Source organism: Lycorma delicatula, chromosome 1 (assembly GCF_047948215.1).
Source record: "Lycorma delicatula isolate Av1 chromosome 1, ASM4794821v1, whole genome shotgun sequence".
Classification (NCBI taxonomy): domain Eukaryota; kingdom Metazoa; phylum Arthropoda; class Insecta; order Hemiptera; family Fulgoridae; genus Lycorma; species Lycorma delicatula.
The window spans coordinates 249,557,130-249,575,732 of NC_134455.1; the positions used below are offsets into that span (position 1 = coordinate 249,557,130).

The 18,603-nt window shown below is 31.8% G+C and overlaps 1 pseudogene; it reads right to left on the reverse strand.

Annotated features, from left to right (window-relative positions):
* Positions 1-18,603, reverse strand: part of LOC142317799 (Ig-like and fibronectin type-III domain-containing protein 2) — a 107,295-nt pseudogene that overhangs the window by 18,855 nt on the left and 69,837 nt on the right.

An 18,603-nucleotide genomic window follows, 5' to 3' on the forward strand; every position in this document is an offset into this window, starting at 1 on the left:
CATGCTGTACTGGGAACCCAACTGCCACTGAGGGAAATCCCGGTCTTGACTTCAATGGATGAACCGCAACTCCCCGACTTCGTCGGAGACCAGCGTCTGGACCCAACATTCTTCTCAGAGCTAACGCAAAAAAACGGCGCTTTTCAGGACCACCACAGAGTTGTGAATTACAAGCCGTTGAAGCCAGTCGACGACAATAGCCCTTCTCTGGGCTACCATACGGTGAGTAATTACAACGAGCTGTCGAAGACATTCGGTGACAATATATAATAGTTTTATGTGGGAGGTCTGATTTTACAGTGTGTCAAATTCACATGGGTATAAATTGATAAGGTTTCTTTATAAGATTTAACTAATTTAAAATAAACTGTAAAATTGATAATGTTTTTAAATATCAGTAAAAGTGTTTGGAAACCATATCAAAAAATTATGCCAAATAATTTTTTTTAATTATCTAATAATTATGTGTTTGGTATTTTTTTTTCAATGACAATTGGCTATGAAAATTACTTAAAACTGTCTCTTTTTAAACAAAAAGTTTAATAAATATCATGTTCACAAAAAAGACTAATGTTTTTACTCACTTTTAACGGCTACTAAAGAAATTAATTTATGGTGCTACTTCTGTTCACAGTTAAAACATCAGTTTATGTAACTTACGGAAATTTTTTTTTTAATAACATCAACATATTATGTCTGTTCATTTAGTATGTTTATTGTACATTTAGTATACTGTTTTTATGTTTGTATATTTGGACATCTTATGATGTGATGTTTCTTTAGACATAATTCTACAAATAAACACACAAGATACTCAATACTTTTCAGCACTTGATAAATGCATGTCTCCCTAAGTCATAAAATGACTATGTGGGACCAATAACACCAATCACTGAGGGTGGACATGCACAAAATAACTGAAAGCATTATTGAAGTGAGTTTTAAAAATATTTATTAAAATTTGATTTGTTTTTAGAAACTTTTTAATTTTGGATGATTATATGCATTTTTAATGAAATATTACTTTTTTGGAACTGAAAACAAAAACTTAAATAATGAATGGAAACTACAATTAATTTCAGTAAATGTTCATTTACTGAAGTTAATTAATTAGATAAATAATATTTTTAAATAACGGCATTCAAGGAGTACATCAGTATTTATGACATTAAAGGGACAAGCAAGGGCCATTTCCATTGGAAAGGCAACAAACATACTAAAACAAACATTTTTTTTAATTACTTAATATTATTGCTTTTTTATATTATAGATTATTTTTTATTTTTTTAAGGACCTCTTATGCTTAGTGTCAGATTCCTCTCCAGACACCTTTGAGTTTGTACCAAAATTGATTTAATTTATCAGCATCACCATCATCCGCATTGTCAGTATTATGAAGTGATTAGACATGTTTCGATATGACAGAAGAAATCTCCAGGTGAAAACTCTGTTTGGTATTAATAGTAGTAATTATTTTGTTATTGTCATAATCTGCAAATAGGCTCTTATCTACATTTCTGATACCAACATTTCTGTTTTTACCTGATATTTCCTTCGTAGAAATACAATGACTTATATACTATTTTTACTAAAAACAGACAACAAATATCTGCTGAGAATTAATTAATTAAGTTTACTAAAAGATTTTTATGAAAAAACACAAAGAAACTACAAATGTACTAAATGAAAATGTAAACTATGATTTATCTACTAAAATTAAAAATATTAAATATGAGATAGAAATGTAATATCAAGATTATTATAAAAATAATTGTATTGTGTATTGTTATTGCATTATAAAATTATAATGAAAGATTATAAAGTAGCAGAACAAAACATAAAATAAGACTCCATGCGTGAATTGCAGCACAATCCCTGGCAGCTCATGAAGTCATGTTACCGGCCAAAGCCACTGCACGTGTTGTCCAGTGTTCGATGCGGGTTTGGTGGTCGTGACCACACTTTAACATCTGTGGCGACTTACCAGGTGTTCCTGGACACTCTATTTCCAGATGCTCCAGAGGGTGAAGCAGAAGTCGGCGTTAGGGCGGGTGAGACACCATTCCCTGGTGTACGGGCTGTGGAACCCGTAGATATAGACCGAGTGGTTTCTCGAATGGCACTGAGAAAGGCACCAGGGATTAACCAACTTGACCCGGATATTTTCTATCATCTGCTGCCTGTCATAGGAGAGCCGCTTGGCAGACTGTTCTCGGGGGGCCTAAACTGGGGTTGCTTTCCGACATGTTGGAAGGTGGATTTGAGGGTGTTCTTAAATTCAGGAAAGGATCCGAGTAAGGTCAGCAGTTATTGACCCATCATCGATGTCCAGTCATCGCCGATGACTGTCTCCTGTTAGTTCGTGGTAATTCACGAACGCAACTTGAAGACCGAGCGCAGGTGGCTTTGTCAACCACAGAGGGCTGGATGGACATTCAAAATTTAAGGATATCTGTACCCAAGACGAAGTTTGTGCTTGTCAAGGGTGCAGACAAATTATCATACAGTCTTAACCCCCGTATTAGTATAAAGGCTGTGTAATAAATCGAGTTCGAGTTCATAAGTATCTAGGTGTTTTGTTTGATGAAAAGTTGGTTTTTAGCAACCACATTAGGCAAGTAGTGGCGGACGCCGTCTATGTGATGCACAAGCTTAGAAGGATTGCTCGAAAGGATTACCGACTGTCTGGCTGTTATTTGTACATGGTGTACCAAGGTGCCTTCGAAAGTATGGCCTCTTATGCGGCGTCCATTTGTGCGCATAGGTTGGAAAGAAATCGAGCACTTATTCAAAAGTAAGGGGTACCCAGCGCAGAGCCTTAATTGTAAGCACTGGTGTTTTTAAAACAACCTCCTACGAGGCTACCACTGTATTGGGAAAGGATCTGCTAATTGATTTAGTGGTAAAAGTTCGGACGGCAATGTGTTCGGACAGGATGCTGTTCGATTGACCAGCTCTTGGGAGGGGACAGAACTCAGGCCGCCCTGGAACATAGTCAAGGGGAAAGTGAATGTGGCCAGAGTAGCATTGTCAGAGCATGTGGGAGTTCCTTGATGCGGTTGCTTTGTTCAACTGACGTCTGTAGTTTACCTAAGGGAAAATACTCCTACTGCGTTGCTGTAGGAAGCTAACTCTGGAGCCAGATAAAGGTTCTAAGTGTTTGAATGATGGACAGGTACTTGCTGGCATTCAGTGGCCTAGGTGTGGTAGCGAATTGTTGTTTTTAACAAGATAAATTAATTATTGATAGTCATTATGTTTTAATAATTGATGCCTATCCATTTTAGTGATATATGACAACTGGGCGGTGGGACACAAAAACGAGTGGTGTATGGTACCACGCTTATGCCGCTGAAGCTTTTAGGTTAGCTCTAGGAGCTAGTTAGCACACTGGTTGCTAAACTGTTTCGTGGCTCAGTAGCCGTTTGCTTTAGGGTCTTTTGCTTTAGGGCGACCTAGTGGGGTGGTGGCAGGAGAAATGCTAAGCAAACCAACCATAGATGATAATGATATATGTCACCAACATTTTGTGATTTTTTACTAAGTAGTGAATTAGAGATAAACAAATGCATCAGACAGTATTATCTCTTCCAGTTAATTTTTTTTTAACTCCTCATATAATGTATGTATTTACAGTTTACAATTTGATTTTGAATGTTTCCATATAGCTTTCTTTAATGTCCTGGTTTTCCCATTCATTTACCAGTGATAAGTGCTCGTAAAGAAGTACTAACTGCAATTTTTGAGTTTTGGAAGAATACTTAAAATAAGAGTGGTATATATATATATGGAGACAAACACTGTTTACACACTATGTAGTCAGAACTGTATTTCGGAATATTTCAAGTACAACAAAACCTACTACTAATTACCTAAAAAATTGTTAATAAAACCTAGAGAATTGTAAAGTGGGTTTACCGGCAGACATTTGTATTTAGTTATAATTTTAATTTCTTTGAAGACTTAATTAAAGGTGCAACTTACAGAGTTTAAAATACAACAGTAATACACTGAAATATTATTGTACCTGTACATCTCAACTGTATGTGGGTTCTTCACAGGAGGATTCCAACGTACAATTACAGAGTGTGAGTCTATGTGTTCAACTCTGACATTCTGAGGAGGACCAGGTAATTTATCTGAAAGAAAACAGCTTCAATTAAAAAAAATGCTTGTGTACATATTTGTTTTTTACTATCAATCCATAGGAAGGTTTGTTGTTTTTCTCTAAACTTACCTTCCTCAGTAGCAGAAAAATTAATCCTAACAGATTTAATGTTCCATTTTTATTAATTTCTTTTGTTAAAATTTTGATATGCAAGTAATTTTTTTTTAATAAATAATTATTTTTTTATTTATCTTAGTTAATTTATATAAAATTAAACAATAAGTATTGATACAATACAGAATAGAAATACAATATTAGTCCTGAATACGTCCTTAATTTTTTACATGTTCATTCACTCACTTTGGCATGAATTTAATCAGTGACAGTTGTTTTAACTTTCTTTATCATGAAATCACACTTTATTACCAAATCCACCATAGTAGTTTGTTTAGCAATCCATTCTATCTAGTCTTTCTTTTTTTATTACTGTCCACAGATTCTCTGTTGAGTTAATATCTTGGGAACAACCTGAAGAATCAAGCACCTTTTGTTTAATTTTTAAAAATTTTCTGTAATAAGCAAGGTCTTGTTGAAAAATCAAATTTTTATTCTTCACATTAGTGGTTCCAATAGTTCATTCGCATTAGTCCACTATTAAATCTGCAAATAGTCATTACTTTTCATTGTATCATCAGATCAGTCCTTCATATGTAAAACTACTCCAAATAATTTTTTTTTGCAGGAAATTTTGGGGATTGGTGAATATGAGCAGGAAGCAGTTTATTGTCCGATGATTGTCATAAATAAGGAATCCTATGTCCCTGTGCTTAAAACTTGTACGGTATTATACCAATTCTTGTACTTTTGAGGCTAATAAAATCATCATCATTAGGTATTAAAATTAATGTTTTTTTTCTGATTATTGTGTCCTTCTTCCTAGCAGTCTATTTTGAACTGTTTTGAGAGAAACATTCATGCCACCAACCTCCAACACTTCTAGCCTATAAAGCTGGTAGTCTTGGATTTATTATATTTGTACTTTATCTGATTGATCTAAATGACCAATAATAGCAGTTGTCTTATGTCTGCAGCTAAATTTCCCTTTTAGATTAGAGAGAAAATGATCCTGTCAGTGTAACGTCTGTATAATTGTGTTAATAGTACTTTATCCAACACTGCATTCTTGTGTTTTGTCTTTATATCATTATTTATATGCCGGAACAATCTTAGAAATTTCCTTGAAGTTAAATTCTTTTCCACTGCAATAAAAATACAAATAAAATAAATAGGGATTTACAATACTTCCAGCAAACAAACAGATCAAAATACTCAATAACAATTCACTATTTTAACAATAGGCATCACAACTACTAACAAAGACTCTAAACAATTTCTAATAGCCTCAAACAGCTAAATCAGATTGCAAAATCATATGTAAAATACATGACATTGAGAGGAAGAAAAAAAAACTAAAGACACCTCTGTTTAGATTAATTTTTACCATTACCCTTTGGGTTTTTTATATTTTGTAATGATTGTATAAATACCACTTTATTTTTTAACAAGGATTATAACTAAGATTAACAAGGAAAATAAGTCAAATATTTTTGTGCTTAGAATAAATGATATGGAAAAGAAAATTTATTTCCAAAAAGCAGTTCCTTGTTTTCAACAACTTGTTTTTTTGCCAATCATCAACCAAAAATTAAATTTTATAACCTGCAAAAAATAAATATACTGTACCTCGTCCTTCTCTAAAGCATGACATAATTTTCTTTGTATAAGATAGCAGGCACATTCTGTTATCCAGTAGAAACAAAGGTTCTCCTCGGCACCAGTCTAGGCAACCTCGTTCAACTCCCACATTTGCACAACAGCTTCGATGATCAGAACCATCTAAAAAAAAAAAAAATATATTAACCGCTTAATTAAATGTAATATTACATTTAATACTTATTTGTACATTTAATGACTGTAAAATATAATACTCTTAACCGAGCATGACAACTATTACTGACTGACTGTTTATCATGCACTAGAGAGAACTTTCTATCCAGAAAATAAATGCCTGTGACTAAACTGAGAGATAGTATAATGTAAAACTCTTGAAAAAATTTTTAAAATATATTTTTAAATTTTAGGTAAATTTCATTATATTTGCTGGTGATTGGAAACATTTCATCATTTTAGTAAGAGTCCTTATAATACCTAAACTACAAAAACTATACTTGTTCACTAAAATCATTTTACAGTTATAAAAACATAATTTCTTTATTTATCTTTTATTTTCTTATTTTTCATGTCGAAATTATAGTAAAAAAATTTGTTCTTGAATATAAATGCTAATAACTCTGTAATGGTTACCTGTTAATGAAAAATAAAAAGGATATAATGAATTTAATTTCACAGAAATAATATTTTATTCAAAGATATCTGTACAATATTTCACTAAAAAAGAAATTATATAACACCATTGTTTGAAATTGTTCAATAACTTAGAAAGTAAACATCATGCTAAACTTTTATCAAAAATATTAGGCCATGAAAAGACAGTAATTTTAACTATCAGTTTTGCAAAAATTTCTTGTTACACATTTGATTTAAAAAAAAAAAAATAATCTTTCTAATTTTGAACAAAAAGAGATGAAATTTATATTTAATTTTAAATTTTAAATAAAAATCTAGATTTTATTTACCTGCAGCACATCTCATTAGTTTATCAAAATCATTGATACATTCTGCCCTGTCAATAACTGCATCTATATCAAGTTAAAATGAACATGCTTCCATACATGCAGAAGTAACATTATGTTCCATGCAGCATTGAGTAACATTATTAACAGCAGCCTAAAAAAAGTAAAAGTTTAGATTATTACCTTTCAAAATTAAATAAAAATTTATACATTTTTTCTGTCTGTTTAAACAAATGAATATTTGCATTACAAACTTTTAACACACTTCAGACCAAATGGACTTTGTTTACTACTCCAGTATACTATACTGAAAGAAATAAGTGATAAATATTTTCAAATCATCACCTACATGCAAGGTAAATTTCTTATACATTAAAGAAAATATTAATCACTATAATAACAATCAAGACCTATCACACCTTAGTGTGGATCATACTTTTTCTTCTTAGCAGATCATAGTTTTTCTTTGTGGCAGATTAAAATGTTACAAAAAGTAACAAAAATTGTCACTGCTTGTTGGATCATTTTTTTACAAAATGGCAACGAAGACTTAACAGAAATCTATTGCATGACATACTCTGCAATAAAGGTTTTGAATAATTTGTCTCTGCAGCAGTAATTTTGCATCTTTGGCATTCTTATATTAACCATATAAAAAACTAGACCCATAAATGTTTTCAGTTCAGAAATAATCTCCTCTAACTTAATCTGTAATTTTTTGTGATGTTCTTGGACAAAATAACTTCTATGACATAGCAGTTGGATTCCCTGACAACGAATTCTAAAACCACTTTGCCCACCAGTAAATTTAAATAATCGATGGGTTTATTGTTGCTTAGTATTGGAATATGTATTCCAGTGGAATAAAAAAATAGAAAAGTTTTTAATGGGTCAGTAACACCAACACACAATTTGGATTTTGGAGCATCAACACTCAACGTCTGAAGAAGAACAAAGTCATAGAGTTTCTATTTCAGACTCACTGCTACTTGAATCACTTCTACTAGGAATATATTCATTGTCACTACCGCAAGCTTCAGAAATTAAATCTGTTTATTTCACTTACCGACAAACAACAATAATCATCTGAAGTACTTAGATTGCAATTAGGTAGGTCATCCATATCACTAATACATTAAATAAAAACGAAAAATGGCAAATCTAAAAACAGAATATATTTTAGTGAGGATTAAACTAAAACAAGACTAGCATGCTGTGAATTCATTAAACAGACTGATGTGGAATGACATAATCGGCCTGGAAAAAAGTGCATGATTTTAAGTCGATGACTCACAAGTGAGTCATCTGCACAATGCATTTGTCATCACCAACACATATTTTTCATTCTGCACTCATGAGCCAGTACAATCTTATAATGCAGATAGCGTTGTTGTGGATCATCATAGCCCCCTTCATGGGTTTCCATAAAGTGCATCTGTCCCTATTCAGGATAGAAATACTTCCAATATAGTCCTTGAATGTTTCATCTCCGACAGTCTTCAACAACCTCCTCAACCTCTGTGCAACTCTATTAAGTAGTGTTCTATCTTTGAGCTTCCTGAACTGCTGCCAATTTCATCTGAAATGCTGTTTTGAGCCAGTTAGATCTATCACCTCTCTCAGAGAGGTATTGCCTCTGGTCAAAAGTGCTTCCTCTGGTGTAGACTGCCACAAACCTTCCTGCATGACTGATGCTAACAAGTATGTTGTGTAGTCTATATCCTCAGGGATATCAAGTGGAACTGGGTATCAATCAGTTTCTGCTCAATCTAGTCCCGATAAGAGACCCAGTCTGTTCATTTTGTATGTAGGATAAGCCTCATCTTCTTTCTCAACATCGTCATACTCACTGCATGTAAAACGGCGAGTGGTCCGACACTGTGTCATAGCTGTTTTCTACCAGACTGTATATAAATGATATACTTAAAATGAAATTAAGTATGTTGACTGAAACTGTGAGACTATGCCTAGGCATAGATTTTGAACCTATGGGTTCGTCATATACACGGAGAAACCTTGAAGCCTAAGGTAACTCTGGTCTGTAAAGTTCATCTCTAATACCAGCATCATATCCAGAGAATTGGTAATTGCCACAGTTTCTAGTTTTTTCCACCTAGAAAGCAGGCTGTTAATGTTCCATGTAATGATCTGGAGAAACTTAGTCATTAACAGATTTTAAAGAGTACCTGAGTAGGCAAGCTTATCAGACTTACAATCTGTTGAACTAGGAAATTTATATGTGAAGAAAGCCTGTCTGCATTATTCTCACCATCATGACCAGCTGCTCTAGCATACGTTTGGTGGAGAGACTCAAGCTTGATGCTGATGTATCTAGGTATTCCATGTCCCAACATAGTGAAACTGTTATCATTAAATGTAAGGCCGGTTGCCCTAAGGTTAGCAGATTCGACTCTTGAAGTAAGCTGTGAGTTCTGGCTAACCTTTTGCCTTTGTTTCCTCTCCAACATTTATTGAAACTGTGAAACTCTGATAGTTTATTGAATGGTCGTATTGGCATAAAGCACAGGTTGTAGGCATGCTTCTGCCTTTCCTGGGACAATCAGCTGTTCAGTGGCATTCCCCACACTTTACGCGAAAGGGCCTCATGCAATTATTTTTCAGTGCCAGTACTGTTGGCACTTCAAGCACTGCATGAGCCCTTTGGGTTCCGTGATGTTTTAAATGACATGCTGCAATTTACTCTGTATTTCAAGTCAAATATACACTTTTCTGTTCTTGGGCAGCTATAAGTTTATACAAAAAGTTAATGTTGGCTTTTTGCTAATTCTATAGTGTGCATTTACTTTGTCCCTCACTCTATGTCTGTGGACTTCACAAACTAGATTTATGATCTTCTTGTACACATCAATATCTTTAGAAATTATTCTAAGTTGTTTCCCTCCTACCAGTTTTACATTGCATTCTCCCTTACCCATGACTATTTCTATCAGTTCGTATAACCTAAGCACATCATTTATCCCATTAAGTACAATAGAAGGGGGCTTGATGTGTTAAGTTTAATTTGTAGCATTCATGTCCTGTTATCAAAGGCTACTAAATCTGTCAGATACTGATCATCCTCCTACAGTTGGATTAAGAATTGCAGTTTGTTTTCTTGGCATAGGTATAGTTCTCCACAAACTAGATATAGGCTGGGATTCCAAAACTACACTGGCATTATTGCTTGAATTCCTGGATAAGTTGTAAGCTATGTCATCTTTGATTAATTTAATATGAGCTATTATCCTCAGGTAGCTCATATTAAATATGAGCTTATATATAATTCGAAAATTACTCACAATAATCCCGCACAAAGTAACAAAACGCAATTCTATTTCAAAATCATCTAAAATAAACACAACTTATTATCTCATTAACAGCTGTTTTTTCTCCACTCAACATGTAATAAACGTTTTTCAACTACTATTTGTCTAAGGAAAGAAGAAACTTTTCAGAGGGACACAAAATTATGTCTACGAAAAGATTAATTAAAAATATTAGTATTTAAAAACTGTATCATTAATCATCTAAAATGTTCAAACCTTACACATATTTTTTCTCAAGTAAAATTGTAACATAAATTTACTCACAAAAAATTATTTTCTGTTTAATCATGGTTAGTACTAAACGAGCGATCATAATACTGTAAAATTTAACATGCACATTCCTTACATACCAAGAAGAATAACACAATTAAAAAATGTGGAATTTGTTGAGTTTTTATTAACATAGCATTTTGTTCCCAGTAGTCTTATTAATATTCTGGCTGACATCAAATATTTCATTACAGGAAACCTTTTGGCCAAAAATGTTCTACATAAGTGTTGTGGATAAAATGTAACAAAAATAATGGAATTTATTATTTTTATAAAGGGACTTTCAAATTTGGCAATTCATTCACAGATGGTGAGATTACAAATTAACAGATACATATTCACATGCACCTTTCAATGTGCAGGGTGATTTCAATAAGGTATTTCATACTGTTTAACAAAAAATAAAAAAAAAAACTACTCTTTAACACGTTTGCTGCGGTATGGCACATATATGCACTGTAATAGGGAGTTGCTCTGTGCTTGTCTTTGCGTAATTCCTATACAAAGCTGAATGGTTATTTATTTAACTTAACTCTTGTTCTGTTTGGACCTTATTGTTGCCATATTTTAATTGACAACTGTACATTACGGCAAATAATGTGCCATATGTAATGAATATTTTATTTCTCTTTATAACTAAAACTATTTTTTTAAATGATTTTATAGCCTACAATATCTCTCAGAAAACACATGAATTAACTCTAGTTGAAAGAGTTCTTTTATACATATTCTTATTTAGCGTCTATTCATAATAATTATTGGGGGTAATTTTGCTGGCTTGTTCTGGGCCAGCATCATTTATTTTATTAAAATATGACAAATTTTCTATAAAAAAATTTTTATTGTAATTTTTAATGGTATATAATTAACTTATAGTGTTAATTTTAATAAAGATGAAAAATAAAATTAAGAATTTCAAACTATATAAATTATAAAATAACATTCGATATTTATGAATATAAAAAAGCTTTTTTTTTTTTTACAATGACGTCATCAAGAAATAACGTTATGCTGAAAAAAAAGTAATCAATAAATTCAAAAATAAATCAATTTGTTAATTATTTAATAATTTGTAAGATGTTTATAAGCAAGCGTATAAACATTTTATATATAGCAATTCAGACCCAATTATCTGGAAATAAACTTTATGTTTAATCCAGTATTTGTATTATTAAAATAAACATTTGAATGGATGTTTTTTTAATGAAAAATAAGTCAAAATTTATTTAATTTAGGAATATTAGATGACAAATCAAAACAGTGAGCAATGGATTAGGAGATATAATTAATTTATAAATAAAAACCAGCATTTATAAGATTAAGTAATATGGTAAATGTTTTATTGAATAATTTATCAAACAACTTGTGATAAAAACATATGAAAAGGGAATAAAACTGTCAGAAAAAGATTGAAAAACAATGTGATGTGATATACAGCAGAAATGTATACTGAACAAAAATCCAAGGTCAAACAGTTCAGCATGTAGAGTAAATTCATTTAAAAACTACACGCACAGTACAAAACCTCAGGAAAGGCCAATAAGCGCCATAACACATAGTAGGTAATGACTAAATGGCATCATAGTTGCCTGTAGAGCAAGATGGTTAAGTTTCCTGTTTTATCCATCGCAGCGAACGTGGTTATAAATTTCTATTTGTCTGTAGTTACATATATACATCTTCAGAATTAGTTCTGATAGACAGTGAAACTATGTAAACAAATTACATTTAAATTTTTTCTCTTTTTTCTTAAAAAAGAGAAGAAATTTTCTTAAATTTCAGTCAATGATATGCTTATTATTTAAGTGTCTTGAATATTTTATTTGATTTGATACATGTAGAAGATGTTTGTTTTGATGAAAACTTTCATTTTTAAATTTTAATTGTTTAATAATCATTGTATAAGATGAAATAATGATTTCAAGCAATTGGCAGTTTTTTGCAATGTATATTTTATAGAAATATGAAAACTATTATTTTTTATATATACAGAAAAAAATCAAGAAATGAAATGTGTAGCTTCTTGAACTACACAGTCTGTCCCAAAGGAAAGGTGACTTTATATTTGCGTAACTACTAATGCGATCTGTGAACGGATGCGTGAATTAACTAGCCTGGTATTCTGACGATGATCGTTTTAAATTTAAGAGTGCTGGAATCACAGACTGCTCGTAATAACAATACTTTAACAGTATGTTTTGAACTTCAGTCATGAAAGGAGCAAAGGAGCAATGTGCAAACATTAAGTTTTGTTTTAAATTTGCTAAAGTGCCAGACACTTTTAAAATGATACAAGCTGTTTATAGGTGAAGCAATGAATCATAAAAACGTTTTTAAGTGATATGCAAGGTTTCGTGATCGTAGAGACAGCATTGAAGATGATCCACGTCCAGGAGCATCATCAGCAGTTCAAGCAGAAGATAATGTTAAAAAGTGGCTGAAATTCTTCAAAATGATCTTGTGCATCTACCAGGTTAATTGAGGAGATCACTGGAATTCCTAAAACAACTGTGCATTGCATTCTAACTGGAAATTTGGGTAAAAAGAAGATCTGTTGTAGCTTTGTGCCCCATTCGCTCACTGATGATCACAAAGATTGTAGAGTGGAACACTGCAGAGACATGAAAAGATCGGCCGCTAGGGACCCAGACTTCATGTCTTGCATCGTAGCAAGTGATGAAACATGGTATTTTCAGTATGAGCCACTTACAAAGTGCCAAAGCTCTGAATGGAAAGGTCCAGAATCTCCGAAACTAAAAAAAAATGCATGCAGAAAAGCTGTGTCAAGACAGTGCTCACTGTTTTTTTGATTCAAAAGGAATTATCCATAAAGAATTTGCACCAGAAGGTCAAATGGTGAATGCAGATTACTACTTGGGTGTTTCAAATCGTTTATGGGCGAGGATTTTTCAGGTTTGACTTGAATACCGGAATTAAGCAACATGGTGTTTGTTGCATAACAATGCCTGGTGCACAAAAGCAAGTTCATATGCAATTTCTTGGCTCAAAAAAGTATTGTGGTGCTTGAACACCCTCTCCTTATTTGCCTGATTTGTCTCTGTGTTACTTCTGGTTATTTCCAAATCTGAAAATGGCAATGAAAGGAAAGTGTTTCGACACAATTTCAGATATCCAGAAGTCTATGACCATGATAGTGCAGACAATTTCAAAGATTGAGTATCAGAATTATTTCGAACAATTTTTCCAACGCTTCCAGTTGTGTATTGATTCACAAGGAACCTATTTGAATAAAAAGTCATATAAACTAAAAATAAACGTCTTGTATTTTATTTCTTATCAGTCATCTTTCCTGTGGGATGGACTGTTTATATCTTTGTAAATGCTGTTCATTATTGAAATATGAAATATGCTAATAAGATAACAATATTACGGTATTATGCAATGAAATACATAGCCAGAATAAAAATGTATACCTTCAAAGTTAATTAGTTTGTAACAGAAATAGTTTTTATTATTCTAATGAAAAAAAATTCAATTCCTCCCTTTGTCTAGTTTTTGGTCCACAAAAGTAACAAAAATTAGTGACAAGTAGGTTTAAAATTTAAATTAAGGTTTTATAGCATGCTAAAAATATGGTTAAATTATACATACGGCTAATAGTTATTCTTCTTCTTGCTTCCATAGGTGTTCCAAATCCATTGTCAGCATAACAGGAAATATGATTCATATCCCTAGTAACATTGTAAATCACTGTCACCATGTGTCGTGTAACTTCTTGTCTTACTAATCGACCTGATATGTAGAGCGAAATAGTAGGCATTGGTGTACCCATCACAATACAAAGAATGGTCATAGTACTGCCTTCCACAACTAGGTTGATAGGATGAACAGTAGGAGGCTGAAATACATAGAAACTGTATTACTTATGCTATGTTCTATAATTTGCTTCATGAAAGTGTTCAGCAAATCCAAACATAATAGTTCAATAATTCCAATTTAATATAATTTAGCATAATCCAACCAAGAAAAAAACCACTTCTTTTTACTTTTAACATAAAAATGAAGTAAAAGTAACTTGTAATACAACAATTAGAAAACTGTGATAAAATGAAATATTTATCTTAAAAATAAAACTTTAAGAACGTACATTACCGCTACATTAAAATTTCATTAAGTAAAACAGAAAAAAATATTTGTTACCTTTATGTATTTCTTCAATACCCAGTAAGCTGCTGTCCATTAAACTACTGTCATCGTTTCCCAACTTTATCACAATATCTTCTACATTCTTCATAATATTTTCACATAAACTGGCCACTTCCCACGCTTCTTTTTCTTCTTTAATTACTTGTTGAATACAACTTTTCCAAGCATTTGCATTTGCTCTATTAACACCTATCAATAGACTGTTTACATCACTTAATTTAAATGTTGTGTTATTTTTCTTAATGTAGCCTTTGACTTGTGTCTATATAAATTCTATCAGCTTAAAATTGCAATAGTATGGAGGAAGATGCAACACGACACAATATTTTAATTTTACTATTTCATCTACTTTAAAATGAGTATATTTTTGTTTAACTGATTTTACTAACATTTTAACACTGTCTTTGGTGCATGTGATTTTCTTTGATTTTAACTATTTCATTTGACAATCTCTTATTGTGTTTCTTTATTGTATTAAATATTATTCTTTCAGTAACATCTGCTGCACTACTTGCTTTCCAAGCAATGTCTCTGACTGTAGTTTCAAGGTTTTATTAAACATTGCTGAATTTTTTTTTTTAAAAACACCTAAGAGTTTTCCAAGTTTATGTTTCACAGTAGAATCATGTTAAAACCCAATTGGCATAAACATGAGGGTAAATTAAAATTAATGAAAATAACACTGAATAAAAATGAACTATAAAACTGTATGTAGTACACGATAACAGACTGAAATAGTTTCTTTCACTGAACTGAATAACGGTGTGAAGAAGCATTATAAATGATATCGTTATTAAACACCAATAATGCAACAAAATTTTTAATTGCTTATCATCGGCACGCCTCAGTTCCAGTCAAGTGCTAGCTTACAGTACATTATTAATTGTACTTGCATATGGAGTGACAGCCTAAACCAGTGATTCTCAACCTTTTTAGTTGCATGATCCCCAAGAAGTAAAAAAAAAAGAAGAAATTTCATGATCCCAACCCAATGAACCCTATTCCTTTTTTTTCTGTTTAACCTCCAGAATCACCTTAAGGTATTATTCAGATGATGAATGAGAATGATATGTATGAATGTATATGAAGTGAAGTTTTGTACAGTCTCAGGTCAACCATTCCTGAGTTGTGTAGTTAACTAACGCCAATCACCAAAGAACAACGGTATCCACGATCTAGTATCAAATCTGTATAAAAGTAACTGCCTTTACTAGGGTTTGAACCTTATAATTCTTGATTTCAAGATCAACCAGTCTGCGATCACAAGTTCATCTGGTCAGTTAATAAAACCAACCTGGTCCATAGACCAACCCAGTCGGTTAATAAAACCTAGTTAAAACTATTTAGTTGCATTAATAAAGAATGGTCTGAACATGCATATATGAATTGTACTAACAGTTATGTGAGCTAATTGAGCTACTTGTTATGTACGTGCTCCTCATAATTTGGTCTGCTTGCATATTCACTATGAGAGCGTCATGTTCAAACATGCATATAATACGTTTGAACACTTGTACTCTCAACAGTATGAAATGAAAGATGTGTAAGGAATTGCAGAACGTCAATTTAGTTTTGAAAGTAACTTTAAAGTTTATTTAACTTTTTAAAGGTGTAGTTTTATTGAAAGTAATAATAATAACTGAAATTTCCATTTTTTATGTGGAGTCAAATGGTGTAACTTTTTTCTCTATTAGATTCTTATGCAAAATCAATAAATTTGAGAAAAAACAAAGTGAGCCATCTACATTAGTGAATCGACTGGTAAAAAGGCAAGATGGTACAATGTCAGTTACTTACATTATGGTTTAACCTCAGTGGATGGAAAGACACAGTGCGTTGTTTGCTTTTAAGTCCTCTCCAATGAAAGTATGACCCATCATAATTAATTCAACAGTTGGAAACTAAACATCTGGATCATAAAAGCAAACCCTTGAAATCTTTTGAAAGTAAATTACATACTTTGAAAAATCAATACTGCTAATTATAAATCAAACCATACTGATAAAAGTACAGGCTTGATGGATCTTAAAAGGCTTGATGTATCTTATCTTGTAATATTAAGAGGAGATAAGATGTCCAAACCACATACAATCACAGAAAACCTCATATTGCCTGCTGCAATTGAATGGTCAAAGTTTTAACAGACGAGGAAGAAGCAAAAATTTGAAAATTCTGCTTTTTAACAACACAGTATCAAGGTGAATCGATGACTTGGCTGCCAATGTTTGTGATCACATAATTCAACAACTTAGTTCAAGTGAATTGTTTTATATTCAAGTTGATGAATCAACAGATTTGACAAACATTTCTGATTCTTATGTTTTGTGAGATACGAATGCTACGGACAGATCAGTCAAAGAAAATATGTTGTTTTGTAAATCAATTCCTGGTCATGCAACAGGACAATGTCTTTTTAATGTTTTTTATGAAGTTATGAAAAATTATAACATGGAATGGACAAAATGTATTGCAGAAGGTAGTGATGGTGCAAAAATTAAAAGGTGATCATGCCATGGGCAGAATCGATACGCTGCTTCCTTCACAAACATGCTCTTGCAAAAAAATATATATATTGGAAAACCTCAAACAAATTCTTTGTAAAACTGTAAAAATGGTTAATTTTATTAAAAATCGACTATTACAGAATAGGCTGCTTGCTAAATTATGTGATGATAAGCAGAAAGAAAAAAATTCTTCTTTTCTGAACAAGTCAGATGGTTATTACAGGAGAAAGTGGTGTTAACCCAGTTATCAGAATTGTGATATGAAACAAAATGCCATTTTCAATGTTTTTACAGAATAATACATATATGTTGCTGTTGGCATACTTTGCTGATGTATTTTCACATTTAAACGACTTGGATGTGAATTTACAGGATATGATAAAAATATTATGTTTTCATTAAGATGCTTGGTATCTGGATTATTTGCCTTCAAAACAAAAATTTTGATTTTTTTTTTTTTTTTTTGAAGGGTGAAAAACGCTTTTGCATTATCATCACCTGGAAAAATTTTGATATTTTTCCACTCACTACCAATTATATTGAGAAAGATTTGGATGAAGAAGACACTGTTATCCACCACATTTTGGATAGCATGAGTACTTCTCTTGTACTAGTATTTCTCAGAAGATAATAATGATTTCTTGACAAGATGGGTACTGAATCCATTTAGTAAAAACTTTGTGGCAGATGCTAAATTACCAGTTGAGATTCAAGGCCAGCACATCGAAATATCTGCCAATATAATGTTACAACTATGATTAACATATGAAGATTTAAATACGTTTTTGCTTGTTCATCAAAGTGATTATGCAAGTTTAGTCACACAAGCATTGAAAATATTATCCCTTTTGCCATGTTTTAACTCTGCGAAGAAGGTTTTTCATCTATGGTTGCGTAAAAACTAAATATAGGACTTATCTTTTATCATTTGAAAATAATTTGCTTTTATGTGTTTCTAACATCGATCATGTGTGGAGAAACTTTTAAATGAAAATCAAATGAAACCTTCTCATTAATTTACATGTACTTACAAATCTATGTAAAATGTTTATAATAAATGACTTTTTTTCATAAGGTGATTTAACTACTGTTTATATGCTAAGTTGTACTCTAATTTCATGATTTCTGTTCACATCACCGTGACTCCCAGGTTGAGAAACGCTGACGTAAACTACTGACATAAATCTCATACGTGCTTAAATCATATTTATATCTGCTGCATTGTTTTGTGACACAAGGATTATTATTGCTTTTTTCCATTTATACATGGAAGATTACAGAAGTTTAGAGTATATGTATAACTGTATATAAATCTTACTTAAGTTCTATATTGAAACTATAACATTAAAATAAAATAATACTTATTTTATTCCGAGAAAATTATTTCCTTTGATTGATATTTTGTCAAAACTTATTTTACTGAATATATACTATTAAAATTATATCAACATATATACGTAATATATATAAAGATTGCATACTACTTCTTTTTTACCTCAGTTTTAGAGGTGGGTTGGTTAACTGTTGATGAGAAG